This window comes from Camelus ferus, chromosome 35 (genome assembly GCF_009834535.1).
Source record: "Camelus ferus isolate YT-003-E chromosome 35, BCGSAC_Cfer_1.0, whole genome shotgun sequence".
Taxonomy (NCBI): Eukaryota; Metazoa; Chordata; class Mammalia; order Artiodactyla; family Camelidae; genus Camelus; species Camelus ferus.
This window is the reverse complement of record NC_045730.1, coordinates 19680904-19705829: the sequence shown is the minus strand read 5'-3', so window position 1 is coordinate 19705829 and position 24926 is coordinate 19680904. Positions and strand designations below refer to the sequence as shown.

The 24926-nt window shown below is 42.5% G+C and overlaps 1 long non-coding RNA gene across 1 annotated transcript; it reads right to left on the bottom strand.

Annotated features, from left to right (window-relative positions):
• Positions 1–17978: 17978 nt before the first annotated feature.
• On the bottom strand, positions 17979–24704 carry LOC116661478. The gene is made up of 3 exons (XR_004317342.1): positions 24611–24704; positions 23799–23805; positions 17979–17988 (listed from the first exon to the last, which is right to left on the bottom strand). It is a non-coding gene; the product is annotated as an uncharacterized LOC116661478 (long non-coding RNA).
• Between the last annotated feature and the right edge of the window lie 222 nt (positions 24705–24926).

The window sequence follows — 24926 nt, the reverse complement described above, 5'->3', positions numbered from 1 at the left end:
TTTAATGTCAGGACTCCATTGGAGGTGGGTGGGGTTCAGTACTGACTCCTCACTTGCTCCTCCCTGGAACCGCTGTGGTCTCAGTTGTTTCAGCTGTAGGACGTAGCTACTAGCATCCCCCTCATTAGACTGTCATGGGAATTGGGCAGCTGTCCTAGCTGTCCCTTGGTGCAGAAATGACACAGGCCACCATTGTTAGGTTTGTTTCATTCAAAAGGTAAGATTTCAAGTACTTTGCTCTTTGATTGCAAGACATTTTTCCTCCCAGAAACATCCAACCTCTTCCTTCTTCCTCACAATAGGCAGCACCATGGGTGTAAGAGAAATACGTTCCACGTGTCCTGAGAAGCCTTCCTGTTTTCTTCTCCAGTTTTGAGACCTGGTAGTTGTGTTGGATTGCAGACCTTTGTCAGTGTAGACTGATGGATTGTGAGACAGAGACTGAAGAACACCTAAATGGAACTGACTTGGGACTGTAGTTCTGTTTAAGAGAAGGAGGCTTCCTGGTGTCAGACGTTACCAAGTTAGGCATCTATGTTGATGTAACACAGCAAGAGAAATTACATGAGAAAAATGTGAGGCTTGTGGTTGAGGAGTGACAGTTTCTAGGCTGGCATGTGTCAGATATGTATGCATGTGTGTGGTTGTGCTTTGAACGCGTGGTTGTGTGTGCTAGTATTTGAGGGTATGTGTGTGGTGTGTGAGGGCATGGGCACACAGGTGGGGTGCACAAACATGCATGCAGGAGCCCCTCTGATGGCTTTCTGAGACAGGCAGCTGGCTAACCCTGGTGGCTGGCTGACTGCCACCCTGGCATCTGGGTGTCTGGCCAGTTGCCAGCTTTCTTAGCTCAGCCTCTACCTTATACCCATATCATTTCTGCAGTCCTGGATTCTTGATGGTTTGGTGTATTCTTGATTCTGAAAAAAATCCTGAATCAGGGCCCCAAAGCAGTTACTATGGACCTGAAGGCCTGGAACAAGAGTTGTTTGTGTCCTTTGGAGAAGCGGGCTCTGGAGAGGTGGCAGGTGTTGGGGAGAGCAGTCAGTGGTGCCCAGTAATCCCCTGGGATGGTCAGTTGGATGAGTTTTCCCGAGACGGCTCCTCACTGCCTACAGCAGTGCATGTCCAGTGGCCTGGTCAGTGCTGAGCTCCGGGTGGGTCATCTCAACTCCCCAGGTCCTTTTTTGCCCATCCTCCTATTTTCTGAGTTTTGGACACCTCCAGGAAGCAGAACACAGAACAAGACCTTCCCTGCAAGAGCGGTGGATGGCCTGGCCAAGTCCAGCTCTTGTCATTGGCTCATGAAGGGTAGCCACCTCTGGCAGAAGTTCCTTCATTCCTCCTAAGTTAAAAAAAAAAAAAAAAAAAAAGACCTAGTTCTTTGTCCTAGAGTGGATGCTGCAGTGAGTGTTTTATTTATATTAACGGCATGTAATCAAAATTGCTTTTTTCCTATACTGTATACGTTTGTAGATGTATTTGATAAAAATGAAAGTAATTACTGGCCTGGAAAGTATGCAGATTTTCAGTGCTTTTGGTACAAATACTGAATTCCTCCCCAGAGGATATGGTACACACTGTTTCCTCCCTGCCTCATGTTTCATGGGTTCCTAATGAATCCCCGAATCCTGTGTTGCTCCTTGTGTCATGGGCAAAACTGGATATGCAAAATAGCCTCTGGAAAATCCTGAAAGGGTTTGGAGGAAGTGTATGTTTTGGCTTTTCAGAAGCAAATAAATACTGTGTTTGTGGTACACTTTTAATACCGTTGTACTCTTATTAATGCACTTAAATGGCCAAGCATTCCTTTGGAGGCAATATGAATTGTGCATTTCTGTGTGGTGTATGTTACTTTTGTGGGGGATGAAAATGGTCCCTCACACAGTTTCGTAAGTCTGCGAGACTTTGCAAATCTGTAAGACATCCAGATGATAATGTCTGTGAAGATAGGGTGACTGATAAAATGTCATACATCCCTTTTTATTATATGTGGCAAAATGGTCTAATGTACATATTGTTTTGTTTAGAAAGAAAAGTCATACTTTTCCCAAAAGTTGAGAGTTGTGATATACATGAGAAGTTTTCTTCTGCAAAGTAGAACCTTCTTTCATTGCTTTACAAATAAATCACAAGCACTTACATATACAATAATTGCTTTTTGGTAATTTAGAAAGTCTTTTTTTGTAGCTCTTTTTTGTCATTACAGTGTTGGGCTCTATTGTATAAAAGACAAGAACAGGTGTAAAACATGTGGCCTAGGTGGTGGTTTGCAAGGACAGGGCAGCATTCTGTGGCCAGATGGCTACAGACTTGATTTGGAAGCACATTCTTCCAGATAGAGGTCATCTAACATCGGTATTTTCCCTTGCCCAAATGTCACCAGGTTTCATTATCTTTTTGTAGTGAATGTACTGTGGGTTTTTTCAAAGGGAATTTTATATATTATTTTGAATTGGATCAGGTCCAAAGAGAATTAGCAAGACAGGGAGCTCTGCCTCAGATTGCTTCTGACCACGTGGGTAACAGCATCCTTTGGGGTATGGTGTGCTGGGGTTTGTTGGGCTTGTGTGCATCTTGGTAGAGCATCAAGTCTGGACCTCTTCCCTTGAGGTTCTTGTTTAACTATGGACACTTTAATAACCATAAGATGTCAGTAGACTTTTGGGCTCAGGCTCACATGGAACAGCTAAATTGGGAAGGATTAAGTAAGGCAGGTGGGAAATTGAGGGCTTCTAAAGACAGGTCCTCATTTCTTCTGCAGTATGGTGGGGACTGGGGATAGAATTGACCCTGAACTTAGTTCTACTTAGATTCAGCCACTGGCTTACTCTTCTTATCCTTTAACATGACCCTACTGTTTATTCACTTACTGCCTCTTGGTTATTAATTCTACCCACAGCTTCAAATAAAGAATAACGGAGTACATTACTTAAAGAATACAGTTTTATTTAACCTTATTGAAGAGATGTTAAGATCATTTTGTATAAATCTTCCAGGTACTGGTATTTTCATTCCTAACTTTTTTCCCCATAGGATATCTTGCAATTAAAAAATCTTTTAAAATAATCTGTAAGTATGTGTTTGAGTAGCTTTAGCAGTTTGATTATATTTTCCTTAGGTAGATGTCCTTGATTTTGTATCACAGAATCTTGTGTCTTTATGTATTCCCCAGGGGCCACATCTTCACTGAACGTTGCATTTTTGGTGTGCTGTTGACAAATAGCAGTCTTTCATTTAGAAAGTTGTTTTAATTAAACAAACAAACAAACACATGGGCTATTTCTTTTTTCAGCTTACCATTAAAAAAAGAAAATGTACATAGAATAGCACAACAATTACACTGGAAAGGTTCTTTTGGTGATGGCTGGGTGGTAGGTATGTTTTGCAGCAGAGAACCTGCTGGTGTTGGGCTGCACTGCACGACATGGCTGCTGGAGAAGGTCCACGCCTTTCTAGTTTTTTAAAGGATAACTTTGTTGCTAATCGGCCTGTTATATGCACCTCACTAGGCGATGGCTGATCTCTGTCATCAAGTCATACTTCTAAGGGAAAGTGGCTTTATGTTTTTTACTGTCTTTTTGTCACTAGCTGTATTCATTAAAATTATTTTTAAAATGCTGAATTGTAGTTTGAAAAAATAAAAACCAGTCATGTTGAACTGGCAGCACTCCTGGAGCATTAAAGGACGAGGTTCCACAAGTCCCTGTTAGTGTTTTAGTGTTTGTACACTTTGTGTGTGGGCATTGTATGTATGTGTGTGTACCACATGTATATTGTACATACGGATGTATTGTATGTTCACTTGCACATACGTACATTGTATACATGTGCATGTATACGATGTGTGTTGTACATACATGTGCATTTAACCAAGGAAGGAAAATAACTGACAATGGAAAGTGTAAGACTTTGAAGAAGGAAATTTAGGAAGACAAAATAAATGGGAAGATATCCTGAGTTCATGGATCAGAAGGATTAATATGGTACATATGTGTGAACATTGTATATGTGCATGTATGCCAGAAGTACACTGTACAGCATGGTCTGTATATTATGTATGTGTTTATACATGTGTGTTGTATGTATGCACATATACTGCATGCATATTGTACACCTATTTGTGTACATTGTGTGCATGTATACTGTATATATGCTATATAAATACACTGTATATGTACCATATGGATATATATTACATACATTTTATGTGTATATACATATGTACACTATGTAAACTGTATGCATGTACACTATGTAAATTGTATGCATATACACTATGTACATGTATGCTGTGTATGTACTATGTGTACATTGAACATTGTATGTACGTTATATGGTACCTGTGTACACATGCACTGTATATGCATGTGTATACACTATACGTATGCACACTAAATGAATATATGTATACTGTATGTACACATACTATATATATGCATCATATGGATCCCATATGTACTTTTGCATATATGTACACATATGCACATGCACTGTACTATTTGTGCATATGTGTGCAGACATTGTTTATGTACATACACTATCAATGTGTATACACTACATGTGTATATGTATGGACACTGTATGTATGTAAATTGTGGACTGTATGGAGATATATGGGTATACTTTGTATAAACCATATGTGTATGTGTGGACACTATATGCATACACTGTATATGTGCATACACTATATATGTGCATACACTATATATGTGTGTCTGTATATGGAGATATATCTGTACAGTGTGTAGTATCAAGAATCCAGCTCCAACAGGCTTCCAGTGAAGGACCATTTGGCTAAAATGGAGAGAGTATAGGGTGAAAACATTTGTTCTTGGTTGCATAATATGTGAAGTTTGGCAAGTTATTGGATCTTTGCAGTAATGTAGGAGCTAAACATTTCATTGACATGCATGTGCACTTAATCATCATAACAGCTCTGTAAAATAGGTTTTATCCCCGGATGAGAACACTGAGATTTACTGGTAACTTGTGTAAGGAAAGGAAACTTCAAAATAGCATTACCATCATATTAACTGTCTTTCCTTCATTTACTTCCTTATCACAGCCTTTGTTAACACTTAGTTCATAAATTGGACGTTGCCATCGATCAGGAAATATGTGTTCATCTTCCAGCTGTTTATCTTTATTCATAGAGTAGTGACTGCAAGGTGGTCTTGTCACTACAGAGCAGAATCCTTTTACTGTTGCCAATATATACAGTTCAAAATAAGCACGGTATCATAGTGTTTCACAGTGATATCACAGTAGCATAAAATTGAAAGTGATAGGTAAGTTCATTTTTAGGTATTGTTTAGAAGGATAAAAAAGAAGACATTTAAGATGGAAAAAGGATAAAGAGTGTTTAAGGAAACAGTGAAAATAAGAACTTTGTGCAAAGCATGTCCAGATGTGGGGTTTGAGAGTAAGATGCCTCAAATCTTAGATTGTCTGTAGTTTTGGATTTTTAAGTAATTTCTGTTTGCTATTTCTTTGGAAATTTCATTTTTGACAGACTATTGCTATAATATTCTGGTTTTTCAGGAAAAAAAAAAGGCTGTCTCAAAGGTAAACTGTAGGTTCTACTTTTGAAGGAATAGGTGTTGCTTGCAATGTTTTAAAAGATATTTTTTTCAGTTTTTCTCTCTTCAGTGGTTAAAAAGAAATCTTTGGGTTTAGTCTCAGCCAAGTTTACCTTACTAATTACTACAATAAATCATGTAAAATCTCATACTAGTTAATGTAAATACCTGGAAGGCAAGAGCTTGTCTTTTACTTTTTGTAACTACAGGGCTAATGGTTGCAAATCCTTCCTCTGGCCATTTATTCCTTGACAGACATTCACAGTTATGTGCCAAGCTTAGTATTAGCTCCTGAGGCCACAGAGATGAATCCTACCTTCTTTAACTGGTGGAGCTCTCACCACACTTAGAGAGCACATTGGTCGCTGGGATGACAAAGTGAAAAACAGGTGTGCACACTGTTATGGGCACGTAGAAAATGGAGTTGACTTGATGCGATAAACTTTTCATATTTATTTTTGCCTTTATTTATTTTTACTTATAATCCTGATGATTTTTTTAACTTAAAAAAATCGTTGCTATTCACTGATGAATTGGTGAGAAACTCAACCTAGTGATGTTTTCACTTAACTGGAGGCCATTCTCCTTGATAGGTACCAGTGGTTTGTCAAAAGATGGTTCAATTTCACATTGTCAAAGGATTACGAAGTACTACTTGGTGCATCCTTACTGGAATTTGCTCATCTATGAAATGGAAGCATTTCATCTTTTGCTACTGGTGCACTTGAGGTAGAAGAGAGATTAGTTCCAATTTAAACATTTTGAGCAATGTCAGAAGTATACACAAGATCACAATCAGTGAAAATATATATAGATTACATATACATCAAGTGCCAGTTAACACTTTTTTTACTCTTACACAAATGGAACATGGACATGAACGGAAGGTGGATCTCTATTTGTGACATTCTATTCTAACATATTTGTTGTTTTTTAGTCTCAATAATAGCATCTGGCTTTATTAAACTGGAAAGAAACTGAAATAAACATTTATCTGGAACATTATCGGTGTTGGCTAATTTACATGCTCGCTCATTTAATTCTCAGAGTAGCCTTATGAGGTATAAGCATTATTTTCAAACTCCATTTTATTTTATTTTATTTTATTTTTTATTGAGTTAAAGTCAGTCTACAATGTTGTATCAATTTCTGGTGTACAGCACAATTTTTCAGTCATCCATGAATATACATATATTCATTTTCATATTCTTTTCCACGGTGAGCTACTACAAGATCTTGAATATATTTCCCTGAGCTATATGGTATAAACTTGTTTTTCTAAGAAACATTATTATTGAAGAAACTATAGGTAAAAAACTGAGGTTAGAGAGAGTAGGAATTTGTGGACTGTCCCAGCCACTTCTTAACATTGCCTTTCAACACAGAAGCAAACAATTGTCAAAGTCATTTATGATTAAATACAGTTAATACTAAAAAATGTGATTTAATCTGTGGTAAGTCTGCATTTGCTTTACAGCATTGTCATGGCTAATGATCGTAATTATGAATTAAAACCTTCATTGTGTAGTATACTGAGTCCATTTCACAGACATTTATTGGATATTTCAAGTGTTGAACAATGTTGAACACTGCTAGGTCTTAGCGTATTTAGAATAGAGTAGTGTAGTTAGAATATGGGCCAGCAAATGTATATAGCAGTTTAATTTTTAAAAATCTCCATTACTTTTGTGTTAGACAAATGTGCATTCTGAAGTCGTCACAGCCGATGGCAGCTGGGCACGTGACTCGTGAGCCCTGTAGGAATGAACATATCTGGTTCCAGAACTAGCATCTGTGTTAGGAGAGGGGGATGCTTGACATGATGAAAATGCAAAATGATTCAAAGTCTGAGGTGCGCCTGATAAAAATGCTAACTCTGCTCTTAACTGCGGTAGGGAGGAAAAATGGATAGGAGAAGACTGTGTCTCACTGTTGTGTGTTTCTGAAAATGGCGTTGGCATTCAGTGCGTTTGTTCCCCCAGCCTGAGTTCTCCCAGCACGGAGAAACTGCTGGGTGCACATTCTCATTCTGTTATCAGGCTGAAGGGAAATGTGCCCTGTGGTGCCTCCACCCATGAGCCTCCCCTCAGCCTGGAGAGGGCATGGTCTCTGTGTGGCAGTGCTTACTGGTAGGAAAGGGTAAGTGTGCCCTTCACTCCATGTTCTGACAGCTGCTGTTTCTTGCCCCCATGGATTGTCCTTTGCACATCATTCCTCTGGGACCCTCCTCCTGCTCTCAGATTTCAGGTCACTGAGGCCTGTGCTCTCTTTCCAAGAGAACTGTGTCATTGCAAGGATCACACATGCTCCTGGGAAAGAGCATTGACCTGCTGAGGTCCTTGCTGCTGTAAAATCTGAATGTCTCTTAAGGAGACTTTAAATTGCTGTAGTCGTCTTTTTTGCAAAGAGATGGACATGGAACCCTAGAAGAGTCTTGAGCACAGGTAGTCACTGGTCCTAGTTCCCTCCCTCATGGTCTCCTTCCTTTTTTTATGGTAAAGAGCACATATAAAATTTACCATTCCTTTCCTTTTTTAAAACAAGTCTGTCTTGATCAGCCCAAGAAGTTTGTGCAGTTTGAATTAATGCTAATTATTGCTGCTATTTGAAAACATCAGTTAATATCTGTGACCCTCAAATGAGAATTTTATTATATTCCCAGCAAGTCAGGCTGGAAAATGTCTGTTGTTTTCTAGTTTGTACCTGTGTGCTTGTGAAATACCAAAGCAGACAGTGGAATCCACCAGTGTTTGGTCCAAATAGCATGTGTCAGGCACTGTTCTAAGCACTTAGATATAGTGACTCACAGAATCCTCACAAAAACCCCAGGAAGCAAATACTATTATTGCCCTTATTTTACAGAGGTGGAAACTGAGGCTGATACTGAATATGGTTCCCTGTACTGTGCAGTATAAACTTGTTTATTTTATATATATTAGTATCTGCAAATCTCAAACTCCCAATTTATCCCTTCCCACACCCTTCCTCCCCTGGTAACCATAAGTTTGTTTTCTGTGTCTGTGAGTCTGTTTTTGTTTTGTAAATAAGTGCGTCTTTTTTTCTTTAGATTCCACATGTAAATGATATCATGTGGTATTTTTCTTTTTGGCTTACTTAGAATGACATTCTCCGTGTTCATCCATGTTGCTGAAAATGGCATTATTTTGTTACTTTTTATGGCTGAGTGACTGGATAAAAGGAGCTGTGGTATGTTTATACAATGGAATCGTACTCAGTCCTTGTTGTTTAATTGACTGTTGATGTTGTCCTGTGTGTTCTCAACATTTCTAGTACCTGTTCAGGCCGAAAGGCTGCTTACTCTTTGAAATGTTTCTTTTCCTCTGGATACATGTCTTCAGCTGCTGTGATCAGATACAGTTGAATTATCTCAACATCAGTAAACAGCTGTCTCTGGCTAATGAACCTCAGAAACTTGGGGTGCATTCTCTTCATTTTTACTTTTGTGAAATTCCACTGTGATGGAATGTTAAATTTTAAATTTTCTAGTTTTTTAACTTGCTGTCCTGTGAGTTGGAAATACTGTGGTGAGTGTTTGCTTGGGTGACGTTTATGTATCTTGGGTTCTTTCCGCAGAGCTACTGAGCTCACTGCCTAATGAGCACACTGCTTTGCCCTTGGTTCAATGACTAAACTGCATGCTACTGTGCTTGAAAGTGGGCACTCAGAGTCTACCTTTCTCTTGTTTAATTTGACATGATAGAATAAGATATTCACTGCAGGGGATTCACCTGTCACTCAAAGCGCTGTCTAGTATGGCTGCATCATCATGGTTGATGGTTTGCTAGGTGCCCTGTGACGTAATGAGGCACATCTGGTGTTGGTCACGACTGTTCAGCTCTGCCACCCTGGAGTAAGGGTGGTCACATGAGACACAGTGAAGGTACCTGGCTGTGTTCCAATAGAAGGTTGTTTGTGGACACTAAAGTTTGAGTTTCTTTCCACCATTTAAAAATGTACAATGTTCTCAGCTCATGGGCTGTACAAGAAGAAAGAGAGGTAGACTGGGTTCTCTGGCCACATGCTGTGGTTTGCTAACCCTACACTTAGATTGACTTTTGAGAAAGTGAGTTTTAACCTACTTGTATGATCATTTTCTCCTGGGGATTGATTTAACCCAGTTTGGTAAATTCTATTATTAATTATTTTTTGGCAGGTGCTGAGGGTTATAAATACAGCTGCTATTGGCAACAGGTTTTTTTAGGATTCAGGAAATTTGAAAAGTGCTTCTCTTATTCCCATTAAGGAACAAATATAGAAGTAGGCACTGCTTTCAATCTTAATGCTTGTGTTCATCTGTGATGGGGAGAAAGAAAGCATAACAGCCTCACAGCACACCTAAAGAGAGCTGGCCTCAAGGATGCTCTGGAAGAGCAGTCTGGACACTGTCATTGGCCTGTGAGCCCTGAGTGATGTGTGTGCTGAATTATAATAAGGGGTTTGACTTAGAATTTGGGGTGGTGCAAGGACATCTGCATCCTGGAGGGATTCCCCAAGTGTAGACACAGTTGGTGTGGAGGCAGTGCTGTGTGGTTGTCCAGTGGGTCCTGGGGTCAAGTGGTGCATGGGCAGCAGGGGAGAAGGGCCTTGGCAGGAGCCGCCCACAGGTTGGCAGGGACCCTACCAGGTGGTAGGCCTTCCTGAGGTTGTGCGCAAATCAAAGTTCATATGTCAGTCTTGACCTGTATTTATTCCTTTTAAGCAGTCAGGTTGTTTTGTTTTGTTTCATTTTTAAATTACTAAATGGCTTCTCCTTTCTTCATCACTGCTGATTCTGCCCTGTTGTTAGAATGCTTCTGATCTGTCATGAGTATAATTTACTTTTCAAACTTACTTTTCAGTTGTTAGAATATTCTGACTATTTATTGATGAAAATATGAAAAGCTGGTTGAAGCAGAGAAAATGGTTTTCAATACATTTATTTTCAGTGAGGAAAAATATCTGCAAAACTGTTCATACAAATCCTGTTATAAATGTTTAAAATGGAACATGTAACATTTAAATGATGTTTAAAATGGAAAGCATTTTAATGTAGAAACCCTCTGGGATGTCAGTTTTAAATTATGGCCATAGTATACATATATGGAGTGAAAGAATGAGTGTGACTGTCTGTTAAAAGGGGAATTTTGTCTATTTGGTAGAGATTTTATATCAAGTAGAAGTCCCCGGCTTCGTGTTTCCCATAGAAGAAGCAAATTTTAAAAAATAGTAAATCACATTTCTTTACAAAAAAGTGATTTGTTTTCTTTAAATTGTGAGCTCTTGTTCTTCTTAGAATAACTCACTTACAAAAATATTCATATGGAACTTTGTCAAGAGCACGCGTTGTGTTACCAACTGAGCCCAATTTTCTGGATGGGGAATTATCACTCTTAAAAATTTATCTTGGTGATGCTGGTGACCAGGGGCAGATTCTCTAATACAGATGCCTCCATACAGTTTTTTAAACATTAGAAAGTAGCCTGCTGACCCTTCTTTTGTACCTGGGGCTTAACTGTTAAGATCGTTGTTGACAACCTTGGGAAAGCACAAGAAGGCTTTTGAGTTCAAAAGATGTGGTAGATTTCATGCAGTAAAACTTATGCATTTTTGTTAAAGAAATGTTCTTGTGAACCAAACTTTCAGCTTAGTTTTGAATCGTAGTAACCTTGGTTACTGGTTTCTCTGCCTGCAGTCCATTAAAAGCGGCAATTGGAGCACATGACCTAGCAAGTGGGCAGGCACACAGGCAGCAGGAAGAGTATCTGTGGTACCTAAGGAGGTGTGGGAGACCATGAGGAGGCAGTTCCACAGATGGGGAAGGTCATGGTGGCTACAGAGCCCGGGGACACAGCTTCCATGTCTGTGGTGAGATGTGGGTGGATGACCTTGTTAATCTCTAGAAAAGAATAAACTAGAAAGTCTCTAAGGAAGGAAGAGTGTTCATCAATTTCACAGTGGTTACAACCCTGTTTCTGTGGAACCTCTTCTTATCTCTGGAATGAGGAGTCCTCTCTTCCCAGCAGAAAGCTCTAGAAGGGACCAAAAGTAGGTATTGTGGTCACTCGATTGAAGAGATGCCCTTCTCAGGGAGATGGCCTTCAAGTCCAGTGAGACTCCAAGAACACTGTCAGGAACTGAGCCAAGGCTCTGGGTACAAGACCTGGGGAGATTTAAAGGAAATGCTGGGCCACCAACTCATCCTCCCAGTGTCAGAGTGCTCCCATTACAACTGTTAGAGGAATAAACTCCAGCAGAAGCTAAAAAAAAAATACAGAATAAGCCTTGACAGATATTTTGTGATGTTGATCAAGTTTAAGAGTTTTATTATTGAGATTTGGAAATAAGAAGCCCTATCAGGTGCAGATCTACCAGTAGACAAGAGAGCGTGTGTGCACACTCAGGTGAAAGGACGTCTCTTTCAGGGGGTTGGAATCCCCCGGACAGAGGCTGATCGTCAGTCCTGCTTTGGAAGGCATTTGTCCAGCAGGACAGTTACCTCCTTCTGTCAATTGTGAGCCTTCCCTACCTCCAAAAAAATGGACACACACTTATGAAAAGACACCAGAAGGTGATGGTTATTGATGTTGACAGTAACCACTGTGATAGTTAATTACTGTATTCTTAAATTAGCTCATCTTTTTGGAAGTCATTGGGTGTTTAAGAATGTCGGTTATTGAGTTTATCAGCAAAAGGGAAGTTTACTTTGAAACCAGCCTGAGAACCAGTAGTGTTCAAGGAAACAATGGCACTTCTTCAGTAAGACTGATTCAAGGGCTTAGTGCCAGGGAGGGAGACATTTGAGAAGCCTGCATGCTGATATGTCAAGTGGTGTGAGAATTTAAATTTTGATTGACTCTTAATTAACAGTGAGGTAGGTACCACCTTGAAAATATCAGTGTTTATAGGGCTCACATGTCACTGTGGGTTTTTGTTTCTATTTGTATCCAGTTCCAGCCACTGAACCCTTGTTAACTTTGTCCTCCAGTCATCTCTCCCTTTCCTGAATCCCTGCTCTGTCTCCTGACATTCCCTCTGGGGAAATAGCCTTCCTTTGTGCATGTGTGTCTTTTCCCCACAGATTTCAGGGTCTCAAGGAAGCCCATACATGTGTCAGGTATACAGTAGGTGCTCAGTAACCATTTGCTTGGTATGACTCTTTTTGTTTGTAATGCCCAGCTTCTAAAATCATAATTGTCTGATTCCAAAAGCCGTGGGCACAGCAGAGGTGGGGTGCTGGGTGGACTGAGACTGAGACAGAGAGGAGAATTTAGTTAAGGGCAGAAGTAAGAACCTCAGGTTTTGTCTCCACTTAACAGACTAATTGGTCAGATGAGTAGATGTTTCCTCTGGTGTGGCCAGACTGCCACGTGGCACACCCGGGTCCTAACTCCTATAGGGGTTTGTAGCCACACCTGCTCCTCTGCTGCCTCCCTTCTGCAGGTTGTGGGGGAATCTCATAAGGTTGGGTGAACAGGTAGGAGGGCCTGGGTACAGGAGGGCACAGGGGACAGAGGGTGCCAGGAGCCTCTTCTTGGGCAGAGTTGTGAGTTCATCTTAGTTGGAGACTTTCCCCTGCTGGAACTTTCCCCAAAAGGCAAAGAGGAATCTTGGTTTTCACCTGCATCTGCAAGTGTGTGTAGGATTTGCTGCTGTTACTATGAAGGGTACCAGTTAACCTGGCCATGTCGTGGAGGCTCTGGGGATTAAGGGCTCTGGGGTATTAGCACTTGTTTGAGGCTAACGTGTTCCTTCCTGAGTTAAAAAAATTCTGTGGCTGATGCTATATGGGAGAGGAAAAGTAATTTTCCCTCTACCCTTCTGAGTTCTTAGCTGAGACTCCTATAATAAAAGCCAGATTAACAGGAGAAAAACAGAAGTTTATTAACATGTGTATGTCATGTACACATGGGAGACGCCCAGGAAAATGAGTAACTCTCAGAGTGGTTTAGAATTCAGGCTAACAGGTGAAGGGGAGGTGGAAGGTAGCTCCTAGGGGAGAGGAAGGATTCTTAGGGAAGAAGAGTGGGCCCTTAGAGGACGGATGGGAGGATGGCAGTTTGTGACAGTCTGGGTGTGGGGTCCACTTCTAGGCTCCTCTCCTGTGACAAGAGTCAGTCTTTCTGGTGGTGAAGCTCCTGGGGAGGGGACCTGTGACACCTGAGTTCCTGTGGAGGCTCTGTGTTCAGGCAGGTGAGGTGATTTCAAAGGATGTGCTCTCTGGATCTGCTGCCCTGCCAGTGCCTTCAGCTCAAGATAATCCAGCATAGTGGCTCATTTCAGGGTGGTGTGTCCTGAACTCCTGCAGTTGTGTTTCGGGGTGGCATGTTCTGCTGCCCTTCAGTGCTGACTACCTTTATATGGGAGAGCAGTATTTGCTTTAGGTTTACTGCAGCCCTTTTCTGGCTCTTTCTTCTGAAGTTCCTCAGTGAAGACCAGACATTCTAGGCCAGGCTGTTTTCCCAGCTACATATCGTCTTCAGTGTCTGGCAGTCTGGGACCAAGTGCCCAGGCACTTCCTTCATTGTCAAAAGTATTCATCTGAAACACAGAACTGCCTCAGAGCTTATGATCAGCATAAAATACGGCCAGTGCTATCACACCCAGTTGAGCATTATTCTTGGGAAAAGGAGAAATTACACTCTTACTTATCTTGTGTGATATCATAGAAACAAACATGTAATTCCTACTAAACTTTCAAAATTTTGGAAGTCTCTTTCAGGCTCTTTGTTGGAATCTCAGATCTGATCCCTCTACTTTACTCTCCTTCCCAGGAGGAAGTTGAAGAAAGAGATTAGTGACTTCTTTAGGGTCACAGTGAAGGCTCCTGGCAGGGCTGGGGTTCTGCTCCTTCCCCTAGATTCTTCCCTTTACATCATTAATGACACAGTCTTGGGGGGAGCATTGTTACACATACTGAACTGTTAAACTGGCCAAGTGGATTGACTGACATTTCTCATAATTTTGTTCCAGTGTTGCTCAATTAACTTAGAAAAATAATATCAATCTGAAACAGATAAATTTAGGGCCCCATCTTTGTATTCCAGTGGAATTCTTTGTGCCTAAAATGCTTTCTAAAGAGTGACTGTTGTTGGCAGAGGAAGATCACAGGGTTTCAGAGCTGGGAAAGACTTAACAGCCTTCATGCTGTACAGATAACTGTCCGACAAATGATCACCTTCTGAAATGTTAACATATGCTTACCTGTATCAGGGACACATGTTAAGTTTTCAAATTCACGTTGAGGAAGAGTGACTCTTCCTTGACCATGGCAGTCTGGCAGAAGATGGCCTTGGTCCAGCCAGGCTTGTTCCTGCCTCTGCCCTCCATCTGAATCTCTGGGTGGTGTTCTTTAAATTTTGCCGAATCAAGACTTCTCTTGAGGATTTGATCTAAAGTAGCAACTCCAGGGCCTCACCACCTTAACCCTAGCAGTTACCAGGTTGATCTTGTATTATTTCCTGCCTTTTCCTCCCTCTTCCTGGCTCCTTCCTTCCACCAGAATAGTGGCTTCCTGAGAGCTGGCCACTAGCCTATAAACAGCAACTGATTTGTTGGGGCATCGATAAATACTTACTAGCGACTGAATGATGTTGGTCATTTTTAAGTCAGGAAGAAAACTTGTTTTCTAGAATTCCTTGTGTGAGCACAGGCTTTATTTGCCCTGTTTTCTGCTGGCTTGTAAGTAACTAAGTTATGAATTGATGACTTTTAAATGCATGTGTGTTATGTACATGAGTGTATCTAAAAGAAACACTCACTTGTGGAATAATGTAATTGATAGAAGATGGAAAAAACTGTTTCATAGAAAAAATTGCCATATTGACCCCCTGCAGAGGATATTTAGAGTAAACAAATGTTACTCAAAATGAATGTTTTCGTAAAAAGCCAAACCAAACATTGAGACCTTGATGGAATTAACAGTAAATGAAAAACAGTACCGAGGATCTTTGCATAAAGGCTCATTTCACAAAGCACTAATAGTTTACCCCAATTTTATAAATAGCTGGAGAATAAGATTCCCTTGAAAAGCCACATTGAAGAACTAATTTATTTCATGAAATCAGCATCTGTCACTTCCCATTATCGTTCATCCAGCAGTGACAAGTGGCTTAATTTACATGCAGATGTTTATTACCATTTCTGATCCTACTTTGAGTGGCTAGAATTTGCGATTAGTCCTCAACTTTGAGACGAGTCCAGGTGAGTGTTGTATACCTGCCTGTCTCTCTTTATGGATGGGGTGGGAAAGGCCTTGCCCCTGGTCAGGCCCCGTGAGTAGGTGCAGACAGAGGTGCTCTTTGACTCAGAATGGACGAAGTTCTAGTGGAGTGGAGCTCAGTAATGAAAGTGTGCAGCTTCAAGAGACGACAAAGACTCTTTTTTCCATTTTGTAGCTCCCCTCTGCTACCACCTGATGCAGGTCTTCCACCCAAAGGTTGACAGATTTTAGTGCTGACAGATACCCATCTTGTGGTCACCCATGTCCTACTGACACATTCATCCCTGGGGGGCAAATCCAGACTCCAGTCAACCTAGCAAGCCACGCCTCCACAGTCTGCCCATGGCAGTGTGGTCCTGAGTAGAGGGGCCTGAAGCCACGTTGGATTTCTACAGCTGGGAGGGCTGTGGAGGGTCAGCTCTTTGAAATTAAATATAGACCAAGAGTAATACTCATGCAAATCAGTACTGTAATATGGTAGTTTATGAACACATAATTGTATCTTCCCTTATGTATTTCTGAGCAATAGAGATTTTTAGATTTGGGGGTGAATTTCTGGAATTCTGCAAAGCACAACTGTTCAGATTACTTATACAGATGGCTCAGGTCTTGTTTCAGGTAAGAACGGGCAAGGTACAGGGTTTTGTGTTGGCTCTGTACCCTGGGAACTTACTCTGTCTGAACCCGTTTCTTTCTTTCTTTCTTTCTTTTTCAACATTTTTTATTGATTTATAATCATTTTACAATGTTGTGTCAAATTCCAGTGTAGAGCACAATTTTTCAGTCATACATGAACATATATATATTGTCACATTTTTTCTCTGTGAGCTACCATAAGATCTTGTGTATATTTCCCTGTTCTATACAGTATAATCTTGTTTATCTATTCTACAATTTTGAAATCCCGTCTATCCCTTCCCACCCTTCGCCCCCTTGGCAAACACAAGTTTGTATTCTATGTCTATGAGTCTATTTCTGTTTTATATTTATGCTTTCTTTTTTTGTATTTGTTTTTGTTTTTGTTTTAGATTCCACATATGAGCGATCTCATATGATATTTTTCTTTCTCTTTCTGGCTTACTTCACTTAGAATGACATTCTCCAGGAGCATCCATGTTGCTGCAAATGGTGTTATGTTGTCAGTTTTTATGGCTGAATACTATTCCATTGTATAAATGTACCACACCTTCTTTATCCAGTCATCTGTTGATGGACATTTAGGCTGTTTCCATGTCTTGGCTATTGTAAATAGTGCTGCTATGAACATTGGGGTGCAGGTGTCATTTTGAAGTAGGGTTCCTTCTGGATATAAGCTCAGGAGCAGGATTCCTGGGTCATATGGTAAGTCTATTCCTAGTCTTTTGAGGAATCTCCATACTGTTTTCCACAGTGGCTGCACCAAACTGCATTCCCACCAGCAGTGTAGGAGGGTTCCCCTTTCTCCACAGCCTCTCCAGCATTTGTCATTTGTGGATTTTTGAATGATGGCCATTCTGACTGGTGTGAGGTGATACCTCATTGTAGTTTTGATTTGCATTTCTCTGATAATTAGTGATATTGAGCATTTTTTCATGTGCCTTTTGATCATTTGTATGTCTTCCTTTGAGAATTGCTTGTTTAGGGTCTTTTGCCCATTTTTGGATTGGGTTGTTTGGTTGTTTCTTCTTAAGTCGTATGAGCTGCTTATATATTCTGGAGATCAAGACTTTGTCGGTTTCATTTGCAAAAAATTTTCCCCATTCTGTAGGTTGTCTTTTTGTTTTACTTATGGTTTCCTTTGCTGTGCAGAAGCTTGTAAGTTTCATTAGGTCCCATTTGTTTATTCTTGCTTTTATTTCTTCTAGGGGAAAATTTTTGAGACATATATCAGATAATGTTTTGCCTATATTTTCCTCTAGGAGGTTTATTGGATCTTGTCTTATGTTTAAGTATTTGATCCATTTTGAGTTGATTTTTGTGTATGGTGTAAGGGAGTGTTCTAGCTTCATTGATTTACATGCTGCTGTCCAGTTTTCCCAAAGCCATTTGCTGAAGAGACTGTCTTTATTCCATTGTATATTCTTGCCTCCTTTGTTGAAGATTAGTTGGCCAAAAGTTTGTGGGTTCATTTGTGGGCTCTCTGTTCTTTTCCATTGGTCTATATGTCTGTTTTTGTACCAATACCATGCTGTCTTGATGACTGTAGTTCTGTAGCATTATCTGAAGTCTGGGAGAGTTATTCCTCCAGCCTCTTTCTTTCTCTTCAGTAATGCTTTAGCAATTCTAGGTCTTTGATGGTTCCATATAAATTTCATTATGATTTTGAACCTGTTTCTTGATGGAGAAAATGAGGGGAAGTTTTCCCAGCTGGAAGGGCTGTTGTCAGGGACAGGGCAGCAGACACCAATTTCTCAAGTGCAGTCTAGCTTGTGTTATATTTAGTATTTTGGTAACTGTGTGTCTCACAGCAGCATGCATTATCTTTACAATTTATAGGAAATTGTATGAGGAAAAGAGTAAATCAGGAAGAACCTTAACCTAAAAAAAAATCCCAAAAAACAAAAACTAGGCTAAAGTTCTTCTCTCTTTAAGCACCTTCATTACTTCGGTCCTGGTGCATATCAACATAGCAGTGCCGCTGTGGTGGCCGTGATGCTGGTCTGCACTACCCAGCCGAGTGGAGACGTCTTCATGTCACTCGGGAGTGCTTCACTGCCCTCCTCAGGCTGCTCCCATCTCTCTGTCTCTACCTCTCTGTCTGTCCGTCTTCCTCTCCATCTCTCTCTCTCTGTCTCTCCATCTCTTCATGACTCTCTCCACTCTCTCCCCCTCCATCTGTCTGTCTCTCCCCATGTCTCCCTCTCTCCATCTGTCTCTCTCTCTCCCTCTTCAGCTCTCTCTCGGTCTCTGTCTCTCTCTCCCTCTCCTTCTTTGTCTCTTCTCTCTCTGTCTCTCCTCTCTCTGTCTCTTCCCTCTCTCTCCATCTCAGTCTCTCTCTGTCCCCCTCCCACTACAACACAGGCCCAGACTCTAACACTTCCCAGCTGGCCCTTCTTAACACTTAGGCTGAGAAACCAGAGGGAAAGGGTCCAAATACTACAGAAATACAGGGAGTTGAAATAGAATGTGGGCTAATTTTGCATCTTGTTTCTCCTTTTAATCTAAGTATAAAAAGCAAGTGTCAAAACAGAATCAATGTTAATTACTCTCTCTGCCTGATCTGAGTCTGGAGCCTCTGTCAGAGCTCTGTAGTTGCAAGGGTCTTGGCCTGAGTACATCAATATTCTTGGCAGCTCTCCCACCAAACATTTAGAAGTACCACAGGATGATTACAGGAAACAATAACATGGTCTCTGATAAAAATTCCAGAATCCTGTTTAATAACAAGTCTTGGTTAATGAGTATTTATTGCCAGTCTCTGCTGGTTGCTGGAAGTGTGATGGAGAGAAGGCACAGCCCGTGCACTGGGAGCAGCCCCTGTCTGGAGAGGCAGGTGAAGAAGGGCTGGTGCGTGGGACGGTGTGTGTGGTGCTGGGGGACCAGCCCAGTCTTGGTAGGCTGGGCACCCAGGTAAAGGGTCAGCATTTGGAGAATTCACAGACACGTGTGTGCACACCAGTGCCTTCCTACCTACATTGGGTCATATGATGTACTTTGCATACTGCTTTTTTTCACTTAGTATTATATTTTGAATATTTTCTCATGTCTTTAAGTACTCTGTGAAAAAGAGAATCTGACAGCCTTTGTGGTACTAAGAGGAGTTCAGTGCTGGTGGGTAGGGAGCCTGAAGGGTGATTCTAGATGAGACCAGGAAGGCAGGCAGAGGCCAGTCACACAGGGGCTGGTGCCCATATATAGTTATGTGACAAAATACCTCCAAACAACCAACATTTATTATCTAGTTTCTGTGGGTCACAGGCTCAGGGCAGCTTTGCTGGGCAGTCTGCCTCTGATTGTCTCATTGTGGTCAAGATACTGACCAGGCAGCACTCATCTAAAGGCTCAACTGGGGCTGGAGATTCTGCTTCCAGGATGGCACCCTCACACGGCTGTTGGCAGGAGGCCTCAAGACCTCACAGCTGACCCTTCCCCAGCCACGTGTCAGCGTGTTCCCCAGAGCTGAGATGTGAGAGAGAGCTAGTCTTTCTAGCGAGTCTTGGAGGTCACAGTGTGGGAGGGAATATGCAAGAGTGTGAGAACCGAGGGGTGGCGGGGGGGGTGGTCACTGGGGCCTTCTTGGAGCTGGCTCCCAGGCCATGTAGAACTCTGGACATTATCTTAAAGGATTTTAAAGAGGAAATTGATATAATCTGGCTGCAGTATGGAGAATGGAAGAGGGGAAGTGGGCGGGTGTTTGGGTGCTTTCTCAGGGAGGGAAGATGCAATGACTGGGGCAGGCTGTGGACTGGTTTCTGGGGTGGGTCACAGTTCTGTTGGTGATGGTTAAAAGATTCACCTTAAAGTAGTTCATTAAGGTATGCATTTGTTTTCCGTAGTCTTCTTTATTTTGTTTGATGTTACAGTAAAAGATGATTTTTAATAAAGTAACTGAATATTTTATGAGAATTCTGAATGCATCATGCTAAACTTAAAATTTTGAACTCAAACTTTTGCAGTCCTCTGGGTAAACTGGGCTTTTGCACAGGGTGGGTGAAGAATTGAACAACTAAAGTGAGTGGTTTGTAGTTTGGATTCACTAAATAAACAGAGCACCTACATTGTTAAGTGTCTCCAAGTCCATGCACATTAGGCCCCTGTCATGAACACATAGTGCATTGCTTTGTGGACCGTTCCTGCATGGGAGAGGCTTCACATGAACTGACCATGTATCTAGCTGGCACTACTTGGCTCCCACAAGGATCCAGGAGCAGAACAGAAGGAAGAAGAAAGGCAGGGGCTCCTGGTGCCCCTCAGAGGGGCTTTGATAGCCTGGGCATCCTGTGGAGGGAGACCCCTGGCCAGGCCTGTCATGTGCCCCTGGATCAAAGAATTGGGAGTGAGGAACTTGGTGGAAAGGGCTTTCAGTAGCACTGAGCCCTCTGCTTGAAGATGGTTCCTAGCTCTGAGATGGAGGCAAAATGTAATGTCCTCTGAGCATCACCCATGAAGTAGCCAACGTGGGCTTCCCCCCTCAATGATGGCAGTGTGTGTGGCTGCTGTGGAACAAAGGCTGGACCCTGTGACCTTTGTCAGCTCACAGAGCAGCAGGAACAAAGCTGGTTCAGGATGCTGGGTCCTCTGTCTTGAAGTTGCATTTCAAGAATGAAGTAAACCAAATGTAGTTGTTTATTTTTTAATAATATGTTTAGTTTATCAGAATACATAAATATTTAATATATCACAATAATAAGGAAGGACTTTTCCAAACTCTTTGTTTCCAAAGCAGTATCATAAACCATCCTTTTACTTGGCAGAGACTTTACTATGTTTCCAAAAAGCCAGCAAGCACTGGTCCTAAAATAGTCCCGTCTGTTCCTCGGAATAGACCCTATTAAAATCCAGCTAAATTTCTACTGTCTCAGTGTGACAGATTGCAGAGGATTTTTTTTTTACTAGAACTTCATGGTAGTTTCTTTCTGAAAACTGAATAGAAGGTCTGGAGAATAAATCTCAAATTATCTCTATAGAACTACCATTGATAGCCTCCATCCATCACAAAACAATGTGTCACCATTGCAGCTGTCACTAGATTGCACACCTGAACCTGGGTCACAAAGACTCAGGGCACCTTCCCAAAGTTGTAGAAGCAGCAGCTGTTTGTTCTCTGTAGAGAGAGATTCCCTCATTCCCAGATGTGGCTGTCCTGGGATAGAAGCAGCTGTGCACACCTTGGAGGGGTCAGGAGGGCCCACCCTTCCTGGAGGCATGTGGAGGGTGGGTGTTCCTGGGTGGTGTCATCATGTCTGGGTGAAGGGGCACTTCAGGTGAACCCAAAACCTGGGACCAAAGAAAACTGCTCCTTGAGAGAACTTTGGGGTTAATTCTGCCTCTGATAGTTGAATGGTGGTTATACACCTATACTTGGCCATTTCATGGGGTGGACAATGGGTGTATGTCTGGACAGCTGTCAGGATCTTGAGTCTGTTCAAGATTTTTTGCTGAGTATTGTGCTAGGTAGTGAACACACAGTAACTTCTCCCTGTAGCCCACATGCATACATTTCCCCAGAAGATGCTCCTGATCAGTTGAGACTGAACTTTAACACTTGGAATGTTCTAGAAATGTTTGATAGCCATGCAGCAGATGCTCAGTAGGGCATGATACACAACATGATTCAACACGATCTGGGCTCAGCAGCTGCTACTGGGTGGATGTCAAGCTCATCACTCTCTGTGGGTCTGCGTTGTCCCTGGGAGGCTGGAGGGTTTCCTTGAAGTAAACGTCCATCAGAGCTTGACCTGATTCAGTCCAACAGGAGGCAGGAGCTCCGAGTGTAGGGTCATGAACCAAGGCTGCCTTCCCTTAAAGAGAGAAGTTCACAGGGAACTCAGGATCTGCTCATGCTTACTCGAGATAGGAGGCCAGACCCCTGGCTGCAGAATGTTGTGGTGTTGCAGATGGAGGCATGAACCAGCCCTTGTGAACAGTGTTTCAGGCAGCGTTTGGGAACCATGGGTCTGGGGCACTGCTGAGCACCGAGCTGTGGACAGGGAAGGGCAGTGAGCCCTGCAGTGGTGCTGATCGATGTTGAGAAGAGACAGGGAAGCTCTTCCCGGAGGTAAAAGAAGGGAGGGCAGAGGAAGGAGTAGCACATGAGCCGTGACTGTTGCTGAGGAGGGTAGAAGCCACGGTGGGTTAGAGTCAGGGAGCCCAGTTGTCTTCCTTCCCTGGTGCCAGGTGTCCTGCAGAAGTTTGTTTACTGCTACTGTGGTGACTATCCTGAATGTTAAAGGGATTTTTAGAAAATTATAGGTGGAGGGGCCTAGGGATTTGATTTGCTCTGATTTTCTAGAACTCCAGGTTCCTGCCATCTGTAAGTGTGGGGGTGGAATGGGGATGCTCTGCAGATGCTCATCTTACAGAAAGAGGAAATACTTCAAGGGACAGAGTCAGTACAGAGGCGATGCTGTCATAGCCCTGATTATTTCATGTGGGAAGAAGGCTAACATCTACAGTATACAAATATAATTAGCTTCAATATATTGGTACTGAGAGGGTCCAGAACAGTGCTGTCCAGTAGGACTTTCTGTAAGATGGAAAACTGTCTCTGAGCTGGCCTGACGTGGTACGTAGCATCTGAAATGGGATTAGTGCAGAGGAGAAACCGAACTTTTGCTCTTAATTGTAATGAACTTCATCTAGCTGTGTGTTGCCAGTGGCTTCTGTGTGGGACAGCATGGTTCTGGAGGACAAACCTTTGTGTGGATAATGTCACAGTGTTAAGTTTGGTAATGGGCTCCTTTCTTGAACGGCATGTGCTTCTGTGTGTCTGTCCATCTGTGGCTTGTGTTAGTGATCTAGTTTACTCACAGATGCTGAGTTTGATGGTGAAGACCTGCATGTGTGGGAAGCCACAGGACAGGATAGGAGAGCAGTGCAGGTGACACACCCAGCACTGGACCAGGCCCCTCCGCTAGGTCAGCCAGACCTAGATCTGAGAGTGCAGGCTGCCCGTCCTGATAATTTCCACCTGGAGATTTCTTAGCTTCGACGCTCCTCAGTAATCATCCCCCTTCACTGTCTGGAAGGGACCCTGTGATTGTGGCTGTATCTAAACCCCAGAGGACCCTCAGACAGGGGACAGAGAGAGCTTAGAACTTGAAACTACTTCATGGTTGGGAGGCCTGCTCTCTACTTAAGGGAGACTGAGGGGTACGGCTGTGCTGGGCCTGTCTGTGTCTTGGGGAGTCATATTTGAGAGCGAAACAGGGAACATGATTGGATGGGGATGATGCCCAGGCCAGTGGGCCACACAGGCAGTGTGTGAGCCGAGTGCTTAGAACAGGCTGCCTGCCACCCCAGGCCAGGCATGCTGCTTCCCTGGCCATTAGCAGAGAATATGCTGGCCCAGAAAGGACCAGAAGTCTGTGCCAGGGTGATAGTTCCTGCTCATTAATGATGGGGCGTTTTAGAGAGGTTTTGCGGGGTCCTATCAGTGAAGAGTGTACCTGCGAGATTCTAATGTAAATTTTCCAGACCTCTCAGAAAGTCTGCTCCAAAGTGGGCCCAAGGGCAGCCAGGGGGGTGTCTGACTCCCTCTTACATCCTCCATGTGGCCTTATGTTCAGTGTGATCTGGGTCATCAGCTCACTCATAGGCCTGCCCCACCCCGCTGGGTAAATCACACGCAGCAAGGGAAGCCCCTCAGCAGGGTGAGTTCCTAAGGCCAGGCGGGGGCTTTCAGTGCCGGTACCTGGGTCCTGAGTGTTGTCGGTATATTTCCGTTAGTACAGAAGGAGTGGTGTTATAGTGGCACAGTAATCCATTCTGGGGGGTAAGGATGAAAGACTGATGTGTTATCTGATGATTTTTAAATGAGGCCTTTGGAATACTTCAAAATGGAAAATGGTTACTAAAGAAAAAGAAAGTGAGTTCAGATCTTTACCTTCCCGCTTTGAATTTCACTCTTTCTCTTTTCTGTCCACGTAGAAACAACATGCTGGGAGGAGGGATTAATCAGTGAAAACTGGCTAGACTTCCAGAAATAACTCATGGCTGCCTCTGCCTTAGCACCCTCTCCCAGTGGCTTCCCCTCCACAGCTCCCTGGGATTAGAATAAAAGAGTTTGTGATCCCTTTGGCTGTTTCAGCGTCTGTAGTAGGTTAAACTGTGTCTTCCCAAAAGATAGGCTTGAATCCTGGTACCTGTGCATGTTAACTTACTGGGAAACATGGTCTTCACAGGTGGAAGTATCCCAATGCGAGTATCCTGAGAAGGGGCCATCCGCTTGATGACTGGTGTCTTTGTAAGAGGAAGAAGGGGGAGGTTTGAGATAGAAACACAGAGAAAAAGGCCACATGAAGACAAGGCAGGGACGGGAAGGATGTGGCTACAAGCCCAGGTGAAGCCAGAAACTGAGAGATTTAGGGAGGCTCCTCCAACAGGGCATCTGGAGGGAGCCCAGCCCTGCCCGCACCTTCATTTTGGACTGCTGGCCTCTAGAACTGGGAAGATATGCTTTAATCATTTAAGCCACAGTTTGTGGT